This window comes from Canis lupus, chromosome 25, assembly GCF_048164855.1.
Source record: "Canis lupus baileyi chromosome 25, mCanLup2.hap1, whole genome shotgun sequence".
In the NCBI taxonomy this organism is placed as follows: Eukaryota; Metazoa; Chordata; class Mammalia; order Carnivora; family Canidae; genus Canis; species Canis lupus.
In genome coordinates this window covers 41208976-41219766 of record NC_132862.1, presented here as the reverse complement: position 1 = coordinate 41219766, position 10791 = coordinate 41208976, and the positions used below count along the sequence as shown (strand labels likewise).

Sequence of the window (10791 nt, the reverse complement as noted above, 5' to 3'; positions counted from 1 at the left end):
TACTTTCTTCTACACAAAATAAAGTAGCATGTCCAAATCTAGCATATCTCTAGAGTTGGCTATTCCTTCTAAATGTACTATACTGTCTTCTTGCAACAATTAGTTATAGCTTTGGCTGCAAGTAATGGAAACCCAAAATATTATTGGCTTAAACAAGATGGAAATACATTTCTCTGTCTCATAGAAGAAGTCTGGAGGAGATAGTAAGGGGTCCTGGGGCACTCCCTAAGGTCATCAGGGACCCAAGATCCTTCCATCTTGTCTGCTATTCTCAGAACTTGGCTCCTGCCTCCTGGTTCATGATGACTGTTGAGCTCCAGCTTTCTTGGCAGCAGCCCACCAGCAGAAACAAGAAGTAGTGAAGGACATGCTTCTTCCCTTTAAAGACACTTTCTGGAACTTTCCCATGACACTTCCCCTAAATTCTACTGGCCACAAGGAGGTTGATAAATGTCATCTTTATTCTGCTTAGTTTATGAATCCCAATATTTAGGATTCTGTTTCTAAAGAAGGGGCTAATAGCTACCAGTGAAAATCAGCAGACTCAGCTTCACTTTCTGTCCTGAATAATTCATTTTCCATCTTTGAGAGACTAGTTTTCTCATTCCTCAACACGGTCAGGATTGGTAGAATGGCTATGTCTACCTTTGTTCTTTGTAAACCAGGAGTTTAAGTGGAACCAGGGGAATCCAAGGTATAGCAGGTCAGGTGACTTTCTCAAAATGTACAGCAAATTCAAGCCACGACAGGAGTGACACACGGTGGCCTCGACCCCTAGCCCCCCCCACCAAATCACCTCTTTAGGAGGCTCAACCAGATCTGAGCCAGAAGCAGAGGCTGTCACTCCACATAGCAATGAGTGCCAATGAATGCCGGGATCGGAGAGGTGTGGGAGTCCCAGCCAAAAACAACCTCAGGAAGCTGTAGATAAGAAATCTGTGCCCAGTGGCACTGGGTTCCAGTGTGCCCATTCTAGGAGCAGCACATGGGCTCCCTGGTGCCATCCTGCCCCTCTCAGGGCAAGGACTACACTTCCCAGACCAGCCAACCACCCACGGCAGTCTCCTGCCACCTGGCAGGTAGCTTGTGACCACGAAAGGCAAACCGCATGGCTGCACCCATTCTCGGGGGCCCTGAGTCTTCAGGCACATGCATCCCTGCCTGGGCTGGTGGCTACATGCAGACTTTCCTGTTATCGTCCCGAATCTGGCCCAGCCCCTCCAGTTCTGATGCTGCCTACCTGAGTGGGACCTGCCTTCCGACTGATGGTTTCTCCTCCATGGGGCCTCAGGAAAGGTATTTGGCCTGGCAGTTTGCCTGTCTCCTCCCCCCTCCCCAGGTGCCGGGTCCTCTGAACATCCCACAGATTGTGGGGGTGATGGCTCCAGTTTTGAAACATCTTGTACGCATAGAGTTGCAGTGTCCTGGGGAGGCTGGGATATGCCAGGTACGGGACTATCTTGGGCTGGAAGGCAGAGAGACTGGGCTCTGTGCAGGGTTAAATGGACCTGCAAGAAAGGAAGACACTGTCACCTGAGGCACCTTTCTAATGGGGCAAATGGAAGCTCTCTAGGGCTCTGCCCTTCAGAAATTTAGTCTCCCTTCAATGGGCAGAAAGATCACTTCCTGTGTTTAGACAAGTTTTTCTGAATCCCCTTTCACAGATGAGACCCCTGAGGCCTAACCATGAGTAGGGGGTATAATTTCCCATTCAAACTATATATTCTTACGTAGGTTATATACTTTCCTTAAGTGGGTTCTGGGTCCACTGTCCAGTCCTGCCCTAGGGCTAGATCTGCAATGTTGGAGTCTCACTTGTTTTCTCTCTCTCTCTGAAGAACCCAATGTCAGAGAGTTACCTTCAGGACATCTAAGCTTCTTTATTATCAGACAAGGTCCCCTTTCTCCTCTTCTTCCTCTTAAAAATGAAATCTTCACCTATGAGACTACAATCTTCTCCAATCCCTGCTCAAGTCCTGTTCCTCACTCTTCTCCCCAAAGGAAACACTGCTGCCAGTTTGGGATGTGTCCTGGCCCACGGGTGTACGTGGAATCCTTATTTTCCTACAAAGCAACAGACATGGAGAAAGACACAGGTTTGAGGGCACCCTCTTTGCTATGCCCACCTTGGTACTTTGTAAACCAGGAGTTTTCCCCCTGGTATCTTCCTCCCTTTTCTCTCCTCAGAGAATCCTCCAAGAACAGGTTCACTACCACCTTTCCCCACTGTACTTTGATGGAGTTCCCTCCTGCACCACCCTCTTCACAGCCCAAACCAAGGGGGGCCAAGGGAAGGCTGCTCCACAAGGAGAGCAAGCGAGGTAGTCACTCAGTGCCTGGGGAGGATGCCTTTTTCAGGGTGTGGTAAAGAGCCACGGATGCCTAAACTCCTGCAAAATAATATCCAGGGAACCGACATCACCAGGCTGTTCCCAGCCTGCTTTAGAGAAGTATCCCAGGCTGGAAGATAGTTTCATGACTCTGCTTTCCAGAGAGGCAAAACCAGATGGAGAGAGAGAGAGATTTGCCTGAGGACATCCTGACTCCTGTACCTGTCAGGCCCTAACCAGGATTCCACAGAGAAACAGCTTGCTCTGGAACATGGTATGACTCAGTCTCTCTTTTGGTTTTAGGAAAACAAGATACCATGAAAAACCATCAATTTTGGCCATTAGGATGCTTGGGTTCTGCTCTTCTTGCACAGTTAGACTACTTCATTAAGAACTTTCCAGGTTTTCTATGGTCTCTCTATGAAAGATGAATGAGGAGTACATCTTATTCCTCCCTGAGATTTGTAAGTTTTAAAAATTCAAGTCATGGAAGGAAGGAGCTGGGAATTAAAGTAGCAGCATGCAATGCAAAGAACCTGCTCTCCGAATCCTGGTTCTTCTACTTACTAACTGTGCTTTGGGATCAGGCCTCTTTTTTTTTTTTTTTTTTTTTTTCTTTATCATCTCCAAGACTCAGTTCCTTTGCCTATCTGCTTCAGGGTAACCAAACTGATCTCACACGGTAGTTCTGAGAATCGGAGGAGATAACACTCAGAGCTAGCTGGATGGATGGCACATGCAGGGTAGCTGGCAAGCATGGTTCCATAACCTGTTTATTTTCTCTGTGAAAGGCATTGTCTTATCATAATTAGTTTAAGCCAGTGGACTTCATGCATTTTTTAAAAAAAGGAATTCTTTCCACACTTCCAAGTTTGTGGACCATTACAACCCCCAACCTTCATGGCAGACTAGAAGGTTTTTAAAAATGTTCATAACAATGGCTTATTGAGCAAGCACTGCAAATGAACCAGACAGCTGAGAAGGTTTTCCAGATAATCCCCACCTCAAATCGAGTGACGCCTGCTCTGATTGATCGGGACACTTGTCTCCATTCCCTACCTCATCTTGCCCACTGCTGACCTAGTTGTCTCACAGATCCTTTGGTTAATATTCTTTAAAACATATAGTGTTGATTCATGATTTATTGCAGGTTGTACAGAGCCAACTCAAAGATCCTTTAAAGGAAAAAGAATGGCTAGATCTCTTGTCGCCACTCAGATGCTAGTTTTTCAAAGAAGTGAAATCTGGGGCAAAAACCAGAATAGTCTCGCTAGCTCATAAGTCCTTGGAAAAGCCAGAAACATAGTGCTCTTTGTTACCTCATTTGGTTTGTATCACGCCTTCATTAAGGGCTCAAGACATATAGGAGAACTAACTACCAGTTTGCAAGGAGAAAAGTGAAGCTCAGAGAGGTTAGGAGATTGGTCCATGGTCACACAGGAAAGCTATGTATGGTCCATGTGAACCATAATCCAAATCTCCAGATTTCAGAGACTTTTGAGAACGCTTGAGAGGCCTCCTCCTATCCTTTGGGGAGGGTCCAGTTTCACAAGAAATAGCTTATGCCCTGACAGCCTCATGAAATTTAAGGAATGCTAGAGGACCATCTTTCCTCCCTCTCTACCCCCTTCAGCCAGAAGAATTCCTCCCACTTAGATGCCTGAAGTGATTCATTCCTTGGAGGATTCCCAATTACAGGTCCAAAGATGATCTGAGACTGGTTGCACACTGAGTCAGTATGTCTGGGGTAGAACCCAAATATTCATATTTCCTAAAAGCTCCCCAGGTAATACACAGCCAGTTTTAAGAACCCCTGCTTTAAATCGAGCCTTGCATCCCCAGCTGCCCTGTTTTGAAAAGGAAGGACACCTGGGAAGAATAAGCCATGGAATGGCAGGAAACTTAATGCAAAAATTTCCGAGTCTTAAGAGATGGCCCTCAACACATTGAGCAAATACAGCAATGCTAATCACACTTCTGGCCTTCTTACAGATTCACAGTTTATAGTACACTTTAAAAAAAAATTTTTAATGTAATCTCTACACCCAGTATGGGACTCAAACTCATGACCGTTAAAAAAAAACTCATGACCTTGAGATCAACAGTCACATGCTCTAACTGAGCCAGTCAGGGGCCTCATTTTCTCTCCTTTTTTTTAAGGCTCATGGAATTCTTTTCTTTTCTTTTTAAGAGTTTATTTTTATTTATGAGAGACACAGAGAGAGAGATAGAGGCAGAGACACAGGCAGAGGGAGAAGCAGGCTCCATGCAGGGAGCCTGGTGTGGGACTTGATCACAGAACTCCAGGATCACACCCCAGGCCAAAGGCAGGCACTAAACTGCTGAGCCACCAGGGCTGCCCAGCTCTTGGAATTCTTAATAAAACCTGGTTAGCACAGAGTTTCACAAATACAGTTGATCCAGATACCTGCCCCATTCCCACCCCCACCCCCTGCCCACCTCCCCTTAAAACCTGTTAGTGTTCCAAAGGACAAATTTTGGGAAATGTTGACTAGTGTAAACCATTTTAGCAGCTTCCTCTCTAGGTGGCTTGGAAAAGTAAGAGAAGATTCAGAGAGTTGCAAAAGTTCAAGAAGGTTAAAAAACATTACCAGATAAAACTTCATCTTGGGATCAGCTCGATTTTAAGGTTTTACTTAATGCTATGTAGAAAAATCCCAGACATGGGTTCAAGCTACCTATAGTTTCCCTATAAAATGAGTTCTTATATATCAAAATGTTTCCTTATCAGAATATTGATATTAAGCACTTGTAGGCAGTTTTGGAGTTTACCAAGTTCCCAATGTTGGTACCATATAATACTCAGAGGTGAATATTAGTATGCTCATTTTATGACAAGAATATTGACATTCAGTAAACTTAAACCACTCATGTGAGAGCTGAAAGTAGCTCAGAAACAATCTTTAGTGCCCTTGCTAAAATTGCAGATACCTGGAAACTCTGCTACAGCAGTTTGGGAACTAGGTCCAGGGATCTGTGTTTTTAATTAACCCAGGTGATTCCGATGCTGGCTCACCCAGATTTGGAGCTACTCTTCTTTTTTAACTGAGAAAATGAAGACCTAGAAAGATAAATGAAGAACCAAAAAGCCAGGACTCAAACATGAATTTTTCTCATTCCGAGTGCACTACTCTTGCCCCCAAACCCTGATGCCTCACAATGGAGCAAAGGAGGTCATGGTGGATCATGGTAACTCATGGAGTGTCCACATTAGCTTTTCAATTTGTACATCTGGAGGCAAGAGGGTCAGCTCATCCTAACCAATTGTGTAGGAGCCACATCTGTCCAATATTCTTTATGATGGACTCAGGAGGTGTATAAAATCATCTTCCTAAATGAATGAAGTAAGATTCTCACGTTCAATTTATTTATTGTTATATTTATTTTTAATTATTTTTCCTTTAAAAGTGACCCAGCCTACCAAAATCTGTCTCCACACTTACATCTTTCAGAGACCCTTCTTAGAATTTTCCCACCTGACCAGTAACTCTCTTTGATCTCATTCTTCTTCAGCAGCTGTATATTCTGTTGCCTTTGAAGATGTGCTTTTGCTGATTTGTCGGCTATAAATATTCTTAGGACCTTTTCGTGACCTGTGTCCAGCCTTTTCCACAAGAAAAATCTATTCTATGTCTTCTCCTCACCCTGGGTCCCCACTGGGTCTGTACCAAGTCAAAGGACATGGTCAGTCAGCTGTCAAAGAAAACACTCTGGCTGAGAGTCAGAAGTCCTGGGTGCTGGTCCCAGGTCTGCCACTGGTTGCTGGCCGCCCTCAGGCAAGCCACTTCCTCAATTTCCCCACCAATAAGTGAATGCATCAGACCAGATTAGTATTTCCCAAGAAGTGTTCCAAAAGCCAGTTCCTCAGGAGGTGAATGATTATTCTAAGAAAAAAGTCACTCTGTAGTTAAATATGTTTTAGAAGCACTAGATTAAATGGGTCTCTAATTGCAAGATGTCTCAGAGACTTTAACATGCATCGTGAACCTCCACTAGGGGCATGGCTTGTACAGAACACTTTTTTGGAAGGTGCCCCATGGGGCTAATGTTCTGCCAAGAAACCCACTTGGCCAAAGGCTGGGCAGGATGAGCTCCAGGGTCCCTTCCACAAAGAAGAGATGTAAATAGTAGGCTGAGCCAGAAGTCAGAAGCCTTGTGTTCAGAACTCTTCCACTTACAAGTTGTGGAGTGGCACCAGGCACATCTCTCCCCCTACCCACCCCTGTCTGAGCCTCAGTTTCCTCAAACATACCTCACAGAGTTGAAGTGAAGGCTACACACAGCACCTAGCACATGACTCGGATGAAAAAAAATGCTTAAAGTGGGCTTTTTTGCTGTCGGGTGTTCAATGTCTTATTTCCCACCCATGTCTTCATTAACAGCTCCATGGGATTTCCTTCTGAAACAGTTCTGTTTAACAGGGGCATCTACCCCTAACCTACATACCTTTTAAGGAGAGTTTTGATTTGGCCCTGACCACTGGCTCACCCTGCCCCAGGCTTTGAGTTCTTTTTCCTTCCCTCTTTCTCTAGCCGGGAGATAATATAACCAGACCTGGCATTCAACACAGCCAGGTAGGTAGATTAACAACTGGCTTGAGAATGTGTACACCAAGCTCCTAATGCTCTTTTAACCAAGGTAGGGAGCATGGGAGTTTTGCTGGGATGATTCGGGTCACCTGACAGATGGTTTTAGGCAGTGAGCAAAACGGATGGCTTCCAACACACAGTAGAGCCTACTCAAGCCTCAGGAATGTTACCACCTTTGCTCACCGGAAGGCAGGTGTTTGTCTAGGTTGACCCAGGGTCAGGCATACCTGGGCTAAATACAGCCAAGTCTTTTCCCCAGGCTGAGCATACACATTTTGACTAAGCCAGGGTCAGGGATCACTAGAAATAAAGGTCAGAGGTTGATGATGGTGGGAGGGGGTGGATTTCCGGTGCATTCTGTATTTGTTGAAGAGTCAGAAAAAGTGACACAATTAACGGGCTTATCAGCATAGGTTGTTGGGAACCTCAGTACCCCAATTACTTCAGATCCTAAGATTGTGGTTCTGAACTCAAAGATTTCGAAGCTTTCATCAAAACCCAGCAAGCAGTACTAGGGTACTATTACTCTAAAAGTCCTACGCATGTTACAAGTTCTTTAATCCTCGCTATTCTGTGAAGTAGTTTCTATTATTTTCCTCAGCTGAACAGAGAGGTTACGTAGCTTGTGTACATTTCCACAGCTGTCTGGTAGTGACTGGGGTGAACCCAGGAAGTCTGGATCTAGAACCTGCGATCCTCTCCACCTTACTGGACTGCCTCTCTAAAGTAATCGGGGTCTCATTCTTTGAAGCCTAAAATGGAGCTCTATCACATGTAGGTCCATTCAAGCTAATATTTCACAGAGTGAGGCCATGTGACTTTACAGGTTGGGCCAAGAAACCAGAAATTGGAGCCTAAGGGGTGGCACCCTCATGAATATCCCCCTGACTGCGTTACTTCCTGGACTTCTCTCTCCTGGGGCACTGTGCTCCACCTGAGATTTTACATACACATGGCCAAAATAGGTATGGAGGGGCTTTAACCTTTACCTCCGTTCCCCTGCATCCTTTCTAACCATAGAAGGTACAAAGAAATAACTTGGAGAGGTAAGCAGACCAGCACATGGGAGTCAACAAGTACTTTAGAAGTGCCTCCCTTAGGACTCACCAGGCTAACCACTCAACTAACCAAAGTAAATGAGATTAAGATCCTTCCCACTAGCAGCTTCCTGGTAGTAAAACAACTATGCAATAATAGGAATACAAAAGAGCATTACGTGTTCCAAAAGGAACAAGAAAGCTTTAAAGGACATGAGAAGGGAACATCTGGCTGAGGTAATCCCAGAAGGCTTCCTGGAGGAAGTGGAATTTGAACTTCTGCCATCACCAAGCAGCTGTTCCAAGCTCTAGTGCCAGCCACTGAGCCCTCCTGGAACTCCTTACAGGATCTCTCAAAGTTCCAGCTTCCAGCTGAGGAACAACACCATTGGGCTGAGCCAGCCCAGAGCCCTGCCAACCACAGTCCCCAGCAATAATTCTGAGGGGTTTGTCAGAATTTCCTGAAGGAACAGCTGCTTTAAAGCAGAGATGGGGGGATAGCTTTGCAAGTTAACCCACTGATATTTTGCCTGCCTCTTCACTCTGCGTTGCCAGGCCCAGCCCCTCAGAGACAGCCTAGCTGAGCAGGAAAGGAGAATGGACCCTGTCCTGGAGACAGGACAATAATGAAGTCAATGAAGCATAGCAGGAATGGAGATAAAGGCGCTTTCTTGGGCTTCATTGCCCTGGGGTGACTTGTCCAGTTAATGTTTCCCCCTCCTCGCCTCCTTTTCCCCTCCTTCAACTCTGCTGGCTCTCAAGGCCCCAGAAAGATATGTGATTATATTCGCATAAGATTGCCAGGGAGGTTGCTGGAAGGCTCGAGTTCCTGTATTTGCCTTCTAGCACTGCGCTAAGAAGACACAGAGATTGGGGATTATGTTGCCTTGTGGCTCAGATCAGAAGAAAGGAGGTAGAGTCAGTAAGAGGCAGAGCGGAGACCACACAGCAAGTCGGTACCCAGATCTCTGAACAGTACCCAAGCCCCCAACAGCAAAAATGAGCCCTGTTCCCATTGCTGATGGCTAATTTTTCTCGATCATTCATCCATTTCTTCATTCCATAGAAACTTATTGAACACCTAACATCATCCAGATGCTACAACAGAGTTAGGTTTTGTCGGTGGCCAGAGCTCTTTCTCAAACACAAAGATCCCTAAAAAACAACCCCAAAATAAAATACAAAAGTCTTGATACTTGTTAGGCCCTGCTCCATTCTTTTAGGGCATGGTTTGCATGTGCCTGGTACCACTCCTTCCAACACTGTGACATTCCATAATCATTGAACTGATTTATTCTCAGAGAACAGATGTCCACATATATTTGCTGCCATTAGCAATGCATTTATTCATTTATTCATTCATTCATTTGGAAAACATTTTTCAAGTATTTCATGCTACTGAGTTCACTCTGGTGGAGAGAGAGGACTTACTAATGGGGAGGAGGACAGACATGTGGCTCTGAAACAGAGAATTAATATCTTTTTGTTGTCTAGCATTTGACATCTGCCATCTTATTACAGTTCCCCTGCAGCCCGATGAGGGGGTGCCCTGGGCCCTTTGTACAGAGGAGGGAAAAAACAGAGTCTCTGAGAAGTTAGGTAAGTGCTCCCGGGCCCCATAAGTGCAAGCAAGGGACAGACCCACAAAGCAGGTATGTGAGGGTGCCTGGGGCGGCTAAGTTGGTTAAGTGTCTGCCTTTGGCTCAGGTCATGATCCCAGGGTCCTGGGATGGAGCCCTGCTGTGTGAGGAGCCTGCTTCTCCCCCTCTGCCTGCAGCTGCCCCTGCTTGTGCTCGCGCTCTCTCTCTCTCTCTCTGTCAAATAAATATATAAAAACTTAAAACAAACAAACACAACCAAAGCAGGTATGTGAACTGTACGCAGAGGAAGAGGAGGAGGAAGCAAAAACGGGGTGGCAAGTCTGTGGAAGACCCCTAAGGGCAGGGATGCCCTCCAACTGGGCAGCCATTCCAAGCCCTCACAGAGAAAAGGAGGAATTTTTCTGGCTGAGGAGGAAGAAGATGGCCATGAAGGAGCTTTTCCTGCAGCGGAGGGGCTCACTAGAGAGAGCATAGTTGGAGGTTGAAAACGAGGCCAGAGGTGCACCATAGAGGACAAACACTTTTAAATAACTCAAACTCAAACCAGGACATTCAGGTGAAGATAAGCAGTGGGGGGAGACACAACCCTGGACTCCCCTGGGAACAGCAGCAGGGGTGACAAAGAGGAAATAGCTCCTTCCCCTCCCGGCCCACGCCGCCCCTCCCCCCCACCGCCTTGGCCCCTGGGCTTCAGGATGGATCAGGCCTGCCCTGGCAATCTCAAGGTCACCCTAGTACATGTCCCAGGACGGTGCACAGAGGAGGTTCCCAATTACTCATTAGCCAGCCTGGGTGCTGGCCCCCATGTCCCTGTCCTTGGTCACAAACAGATGAAAGCTGAGCCGCCAGCTCTGGGAGAGGCGGGCCTGATAGTTCAGTAGCTGTCTCAGCTGCTGGCATTATTAAAGCCTGGGACAGCCAAGTCGAAGGGGAGGCTGGGCTTTCAAACACTTCTGTGCCTTTCACTACTCCCCCTCCCTCTGTCCCCTCACCCAAACAAACACAAGCAACAAAGGCCGCCATTAGTGGTCAGAGGATTTTAACAATTGGTTCCCAGGGCAAAGACTCCTTGAGCCAGCTTTGGCAAGGATATGCCAAGATGTGTTGATGAGAGGGAAGGAATCTTTCTGAAAGTCCTTTGACCAGACCCATGGAAGGGACTGCCCTACCCTTATCTCAAGTCTGAGAAAAAAGCACTTTGGATTCAGATTCA

General features: G+C 46.2%; 1 long non-coding RNA gene across 1 annotated transcript in view; it reads right to left on the bottom strand.

Moving 5' to 3' along the window:
- Positions 1-531: 531 nt before the first annotated feature.
- The window catches only part of LOC140616898 (uncharacterized), a 30486-nt gene continuing 20226 nt past the window's right edge, over positions 532-10791 (bottom strand). The window contains exon 4 of the long non-coding RNA XR_012017217.1: positions 532-1508. This is a non-coding gene — a long non-coding RNA (uncharacterized lncRNA). The remainder of the gene's footprint in view (positions 1509-10791) is intronic.